Source organism: Dendrobates tinctorius, unplaced genomic scaffold (genome assembly GCF_039654945.1).
Source record: "Dendrobates tinctorius isolate UK_male_01 unplaced genomic scaffold, ASM3965494v1 ptg000058l, whole genome shotgun sequence".
NCBI lineage: Eukaryota > Metazoa > Chordata > Amphibia > Anura > Dendrobatidae > Dendrobates > Dendrobates tinctorius.
The window spans coordinates 16,639,424-16,647,242 of record NW_027361726.1 but is presented as its reverse complement, the minus strand read 5'-3'; the positions used below and the strand labels follow the sequence as shown (position 1 = coordinate 16,647,242).

Sequence of the window (7,819 nt, the reverse complement as noted above, 5' to 3'; positions counted from 1 at the left end):
TTCAACAGAGATTTATGGAACACATTGGATATTTTTAAAGAGGCGGGGAGATGCAACCTATATGCCACTGGGTAGACTATCTCCATAATCTCATATGGATAAATGAACTTTGGTCCCAACTTCGCTGATGGTACCTTTAAGTTGATGTTATGTGTGGAGAGCCAGACCTTCTCTCCCACCTGAAACATGTCTCCCGAAGTTCTCTTTTTGTCAGCAAAATATTTGTATCTCCCCTGGGCCCGAGAGATATTACGCCGGACTTCAGCCCAGAGGTTTTTTAACCGTTGAATGGACCCCTCTGCCCCTGGACAACTGGAATCCACCCGTGAAAACTCCCCAAAATGCGGATTAAACCCATAATCAGGAATGGGGATATTTTGGTGGACTGACTCACCCGATTGTTAAAAGCGAATTCCGCCAACGGTAATGCATCACACCAATCCTCCTGTCTGGCGGAGGTCAGACACCTGAGAATTTGTTCCAGAGATTGATTGGTGCATTCTGTCTGACCATTACTCTCCGGGTGATATGCCGACGAGAAGGAGAGTGAGATGCCCAATTTCATACAGAACGCCCTCCAAAATTTGGCCAAAAACTGCACACCTCTGTCAGACACAACATTCAGGGGTACCCCATGCAGTCGGACCACATGCTGCACAAACAACCTTGACAATGTTTCTGCTGAGGGTAATGCTGCCAAGGGAATGAAATGGGCCTGTTTAGAAAACCTATCTACAGATCACGGTATTACCCCTGGAAGGTGGAAGGCTGGTAATAAAATCCATGGAAAGGTGAGTCCATGGCCTATCAGGAACCGGTAAAGGTATGAATTCCCCAGCCGGTCGGTTATGCGAGCTTTTGGAACAGACATACATGCCACAAGCAGAAACAAAATCCTTGACATCGGACCTTAGTGAAGGCCACCAAAAACCCCTGGCTACTGCCTCTCTAGTGGCCGTGATACCTGGATGAGAACTCAGCCTAGACTCATGAAACTCCTGCAGAAGTCTAGGCTGCAATGAATCTGGAACAAACAGTTTATCCCCTGGCCTGGTTTCTGGAGCTAGGGCCTGAGCCCTTAGAATTTCTTGTTCCAACTCAGTTGAGACCCCCGCTGCTACCACCCCTGGAGGAAGAATGGAGGACGGCGGCTCAGGGGGAGACACTGGATCAAAACTTCTGGACAAGGCATCCGCTTTAACATTTTTGGACCCCAGTCGAAAAGTAATGGAGAACTGAAATCATGAAAAAAAAAGTGACCAACGGGCTTGTCTAGGAGTAAATTTTTGTGATCCATGACAACCGTGATAGGGTGAGCCGCCCCTTCCAAAAAGTGCCTCCATTCCTCAAACGCCAGCTTGACCGCAAGAAGTTCTCTATTGCCTACATCATAGTTTTTCTCAGCTGAGGAGAACTTCTTGGAGAAGAAGGCACAGGGTTTGAGATTGGTAAGGGTGGCCGGACCCTGGGTCAGCACAGCCCCCACCCCTACTTTAGAAGCATCCACCTCCACAATGGATGGTTTGGATGGGTATGGTTGTACCAACACCGGGGCAGACATGAAACATTTCTTAATCACTGAAAAGGACTCCTTAGCAAGTACAGACCAATTTTTTACATCAGTGCCCTTCTGGGTAAGATCCGTGAGTGGTTTAACCACTTGTGAGAAACCTTTAATGAATCTTCGATAATAGTTCGCAAATCCTAAGAAGCGCTGGAGCCCCTTGAGATCTCGAGGCTGAACCTAGTCAGCTATTGCCAGCACCTTCTTAGGATCCATACGAAACCCCTCACAGGACACAATCAACCCCAAAAAAGACAGTTCCTGTACAAAAAATGAACATTTTTCCAATTTAGCGAACAATTGGTTCTCCCTGAGTCTCTGGAGAACTGTCCTTAGATGTTGCAAGTGAGATTGACTGTCCGGGGAATACACCAAAATGTCATCCAAATAAATAATAACAAAACGGCCTATCAGGTCAGAAAACACAACATTGATGAAATTCTGGAAAATAGTGGGTGCATTAGTCAACCCAGACGGCATAATCAGGTTCTCAAAGAGTCCTTCTGATGTGAGGAATGCATTTTTCCACTCGTCCCCTTCCCGAATCCTTATCAGATTGTAGGCCCCCCACAGATCTAACTTGGGGAACCATTGGGCCCAGGCTAACTGGTTACATAAGTCTGGGATGAGGGGAAGCGGGTAAGTGTTCCTAACCGTTATCTTGTTAAGCTCTCGAAAGTCGAGGCATGGCCGCAAACCACCATCTTTCTTCTTCACAAAGAAGAATCCTGCTGCCACCGGTGACACAGAAGGCCTGATATGCCCTTTGTGGAGACTCTCAGCTATGTACTCCTTCATGGCTTGGCGCTCAAGCCCAGACAAATTGAACAATCGAGCCTTAGGTAACTTGGCTCCGGGTACTAAATCAATGGCACAATCGTAGGGTCTATGTGGTGGCAGCGCCTCAGCCTCACTTTCGGAAAAAACGTCTTTGAAATCCTTCAGGTACTCCGGAATACTTTCCAGAGCGACAGACGACACAGACACGGATTTAACAGTGCTAACAAGATGTCCCAGGTTACCACATTTATCATTGCATCCCCATTGAGTGATTTCCCCTGTAACCCAATCAATGGTAGGATTATGGCGTTCAAGCCAAGGCATCCCCAGTACCAGTCCTGCAGGCAAGTTATCTAGCACAAGACAACTTAGTTTTTCCACATGAGTGGAAGCCACTTTTAGAGAAAAAAGTTCAGACCTGCAACAGATACCGCCCTGGGTAAGAGGAGACAGGATCCTGAAGCCTGACTGTCCCTATCTTATTGAGAGTCACAACTTTGGTATCAGATTCACAGCAGAACCACAGTCAACAAAAGCAGTAGTCTGAACAGGACCATAACCAAGTTCCAGTTCCACCTGCAGCACCATTTTTGCACGTGAGGAAAATTGTACCTGAAGGTCTGGGTAGCCTCCTCGACTACTACCCAGACCTAGTCATTTCCCGCCATCTTGGAGGATGACGGACAGGATGGGCAGTCCTTCTTCCAGTGTCCGGATTCCCCACAATAGAAGCACAACTGCTTCTCCCGGCGGCGTCTTCTTTCTTTTTCCTCACAGGTGACAGCGCTCACCTCCATAGCCACAGGAAGAGTCTGGGTCTCATCTCCACTGAAGAATAACGGTGTTTCCCTTTGCATAACACCTCTAGCCCACAGTCTGCAATCCATGCGAACCGCTTGGGTCATGGCATCCTTCAGGGAGTCAGGCGGAGGATGGAGTGCCAAAGCATCCTTCAGACATTCACACAGACCTCTGTGGAACAGCCCCTGAAGGGCGGCATCAATCCAGGAAATCTCGGCTGCCCAACGTCTGAATTCAGTACAGAACCATTCTGCCGAGTGCTGCCCCTGACAGACACTCATCACCTTGTCCTCAGCCAACCGCACTCTATCAGGCTCATCATAAATAAGCCCTACGGCTTCAAAAAACGCATCCACTGACATTCTCTCTGGGGCAGAAGAGGATAGCGAAAATGCCCAGGCTTGTGGGGACCACCTAAGCAGGGACATAACTACTCCCACCCTCTGTTTCTCATCCCCAGAGGAGCGGGGTCTCAAAGAGAAAAAGAGCTTACAGCCCTCCTTAAATGCCCTGAAATCATCTTTGTTACCAGAAAACGTATCTGGCAATTTAACCGGGGATTCGGGTGGGACCAAAATGACATCTCTATTCCCCACCTGCTGGAAGCCTGCAGACAGTACCCCCTGAACTGAGTCCTCAACCTGCTGTTGAGACTGGGCCAGAGCTTGGTGTTCCAAACTAAGCTTCTGCAGTGACTGAGTCAAGCATTTCACCTGCTCAGATAAAGCACACATTGGGTCCATGCTGCAGAAGTGAGTAGAGAAAAAAAAATTGCAGGCCAGTTATAATGTCAGGAGGAATGTGGTGCGGTTCAGGCACAGAGGTGCCAAGGAGGACCTGCCGGACAGGAGGCTGGTGGTCAGGGAGCACCTGTGCCACCAGATGGGGTTTGCGCCGGTTAATATCTTGGCGGTCATCAATCTGCCAGACAGACAGGGCTATGATATCAGCTTTAAGCTCATGTCTGATCTGGACAGATTCTGGGCCAATTTCCCCAAGTTCAGGGACGCTGATGGCTGGAATAAGTTCAGCTTCATTCCAATATCTAAGCCGGATACCGCCATGGTTAATATCATCTTTTGGAATGAGGCTGTTCCCCCGCAGGACATTGTGGTGTGGCTCCAGAGGCATTGTAACCTTGTCTCAGACCTCACCAAAAACATGGATGAGGACGGTATATGGACCGGTGAGTGGAAGGTGCTGGTGAAACTGCGCCAGCACAACATCACGGCTCACTTACTCAACTCCTTCTTTATCGGGAGGGAGAAGGGAGTTTGCTTCTACCCTGGGCAGCCATGAAAGTGTTTTAAGTGTGGTAAAGTAGGTCACCTGGCAAACACCTGTACCATGGTAAAGTGCAGCCTGTGCGGGGAAGTCGGCCACTTAGCGGCAGATTGCCAGAACATCAGGTGCAACCTCTGTGGGGAGGTCAGCCACCCTCACAGGGACTGTCCAGATGCCTGGCACAATATATGCAAGCTCCTTCCTGATGAGGAGTTAGTGACAGGGACAGAGGCTCAGGAGGAGGAGGCTTTAATGTCAGGGACAGTACTGACCCGGTCAAAGGTCCATCAGGGGTCCGCTCAGGTAACATCAGAGCAGCTTTGCACAGAGGGCACAGAGGGGAGCATGGAGGTCGTCCCTTAGGTCCACGAGCCACATACAGCAACTACTTCGGTATCACCATCTCTAGAAAGTGGCTGTAATCAGGTAAAAAGGAAAAAAAAGGACAAGACCTCCCATAAACCTGAGGAGGAGTATGTCACTAGCCAGGGTGGCAGGAAAAAAGTCCAGAGTTCGGCAGGTGTGATGGTCGTGTCCAATAAGTTTGATGTTTTGTCTGAGTCTGATGGGGACTTGGAGGAAGAGATAAAAAGAATGAGACTGAGTATGACAGGGATGTAGCGGACCATCCCCCTACGAAACAGAAGCCCGTACCTGCTGACACTCAGATACAGTCTGACATGGAGACCGGTGGTAGTCAGAACATCTGTGACCCAGACTTATGATGATGGCTTTTACATCTCTGCTCCTCTGTTGTGGTATTGTGATGGCGGATTTCTCATTAAAAATAACATCCAGTAATGTGAACAGCATTAAGGTGAGGAGGAAGAGGCACGCTGTCTATGACCATCTCCGATACCTGGACGCAGATGTCATCTTTCTTCAGGAGACGCGGCTGACGACTCAGGGGCTTATGAGGGAATCTGAGAGGGAATGGCGGTCTGGTCCCTCTTTTTGGTCACTGGCTGTGGAGCCATACGCCGGGGTCGCCATCCTGTTTAACACCAGGGATGTGACAGTACATAGTATGACGGAGGTGGTTATGGGAAGGTGTCTGGTCCTGGAAGTCACTGTCCATGGGAGGCGACTCCGGCTTATTAACATCTATGGGCCACAGATGGTGACTGACAGGATACAGTTATCTAATGATGTCAAGCCTTATCTGTTCACCTCTCTTCCAGTGATAATGGCGGGGGACTTTAATGCCATACTGACATCAAGTGACAGCTCCTCAGGTAGAACCATGACGAGGGATGGTAGGATCTTGAATAACATAGTCCTGCAGGCCGGATTAGGTGACGTCTTTAAACGGGGAGGTCGAAAGCCAAAATTAACCTATTCCTGCTCCAATTGAGGCAGTAGAATAGATCTGGCTTTTGTAAGTCCCATGGAAGTTACTGGTGCCATGAGTGAGAGAGTCGTCCCATACTCAGACCATCTTGCCCTATATTTCTGCCTGGGGGCTGCTAAGCGAGCTGATGTTGGTAGGGGCTTATGGAGACTCAATTCCAGCCTCCTCCATGATGTCTCTATCCAGAGTTGTGTCCACTCCCTTTTGCAGGGTCATCTACAGAGAGTGGACTTCTATGACAACATGGCCGACTGGTGGGAGGACGTCAAGGATGATATCAGATACCTCTTGAAGAGACTGTCAGTTAAGAAAGGCAGGAGTAAGTATAGCCAGTACCTAAGGCTGTGCAAAGAATTGGAGTCACTCTATTCTGAGGGCGGGGGTAACAAAGAGAAGATCGGCCGGCTGAAATCTGAGATAAGGCAGTATCAGTACAGCAGGTATACCTACTTGGTTCTCAAATGGGATTATGGGGTCTTAGGGGCACCTGATCCCTTTGAGAATTGCCGGGAGCGGATGGCCAATAAATCGGTCGCAGGTCTCATTGACTCCCAGGGTGTATTGCAGGAATCTCGGGAGGGTATCCTGGGGGTTGTGAAATCTTATTATACTGACTTGTTTCAGAGGAAGGCTTTGGATAAACATGAAAGGACTCAATTCTTGGAGGCAACTCCAACGCCTGATACTAATGATCTGGACTTTTCTCCTTTGACAGCAGAATTAACGGTGGAGGAGGTTAAGGAGGCCATTGATAAGTTACATCTGAAGAAAGCACCAGGTCTGGATGGTATAACAGCAGAATTTTATAAGAAATTCAGAGACCTCCTGGCTCCAATTCTTGTGGATGTTTACAAAAATTGTCTAGAAAATCACCTGATGCCTCCATCCATGAGAGTGTCCTCATTAATTCTGCTGTCTAAAGGTAAGGAGCCGAGCGACATCAAGAACTGGAGGCCAATTGCCCTCTTGAATGTTGACAGGAAGATTCTGGCAAAGATCCTGTTTTCTAGGTTAGTCTGCTGAAAGTGGTTGCCTATGAGGATGATGTGACGCTGGTGATATCTAATCCTCATGAGGTGCAGATGTTGTCTGTGGCCATCAGAAGTTACTCAGGGGCCTCCGGGTCTCTTGTCAACCTTGAGAAGAGTCAAGCTCTGTGGACATTGCAATCTGACCCAGACTTTGATTTGCCACAGTTTGTTAAGGCCTCCACCCATATTAAGATCTTAGGGGTTAATTTTGGGAGGGAAGATAATGCCTGCCTAAATTAGGGGGAAAAATTGGAGACCGGAAATGCAAAGGTTCAGCGATGGAAGAACTGGAGGCTGACTTACAGAGAAAGGGTTGCTATGTTGAAAACTTACCTGGTCCCCGTCATCTTGTATGTCTCTGTCGTTTTTCCTTTGCCTGAATCCTTCTTGGAGAGGCTTCTCAGTCTGTTCTTCCAGCTCTTGTGGGGAAACAGGATGAACCTGATAAAGAGGGGGATAACGTACCTACGGCTGAGTGAGAGCGGGCTGGATAAGTTAAATCCAAGGGTTTTCTTTGACTCCTTGTTTCTGAAAGTAAATTTTGGGAGCATGGATTCAAACAGTAGCTCCCTGTGGGCGAATAGTATCAGGTATTGGATATTGCCTTTTGCAGAATCTTGGGTGCGAGGCGGCAGTCTCAAGAGGAGGAGATGGACGGGTGACCACCTTCCCCAGTATCTGGAATATGGTCTGAAGTGTGTCAGGAAGTCGGGACTGGAGAAGTCCTACATTGAGAGTAAGGCTATGTGCCCACGTTGCGTGTTAAAACGCACACCAAAAACCGGACTCCTTCCCAGAAATCGCGCGGTTTTTTCCACGCGATTTCACCGCGATTTTACCGCGATTATGATCGCGATTTTTCCGCGATTTTCGTGTGTGATATTCAAGCACTTTCCAAGCGATTTGAAGCATCGCTTGGAAAGTGATTGACAGGTTGGTCACACTCGCCATACATAGTGTTTGACAAGCGTGACCAGCTTTTTACTATTGAGGCTGCCTTTGCGGCAT

The 7,819-nt window shown here is 48.5% G+C and overlaps 1 pseudogene; it reads left to right on the top strand.

Moving 5' to 3' along the window:
• The first annotated feature begins 3,886 nt into the window (after nt 1–3,886).
• On the top strand, nt 3,887–4,792 carry LOC141092207 (zinc finger CCHC domain-containing protein 3-like; annotated as a pseudogene).
• The last annotated feature ends 3,027 nt before the right edge of the window (nt 4,793–7,819 follow it).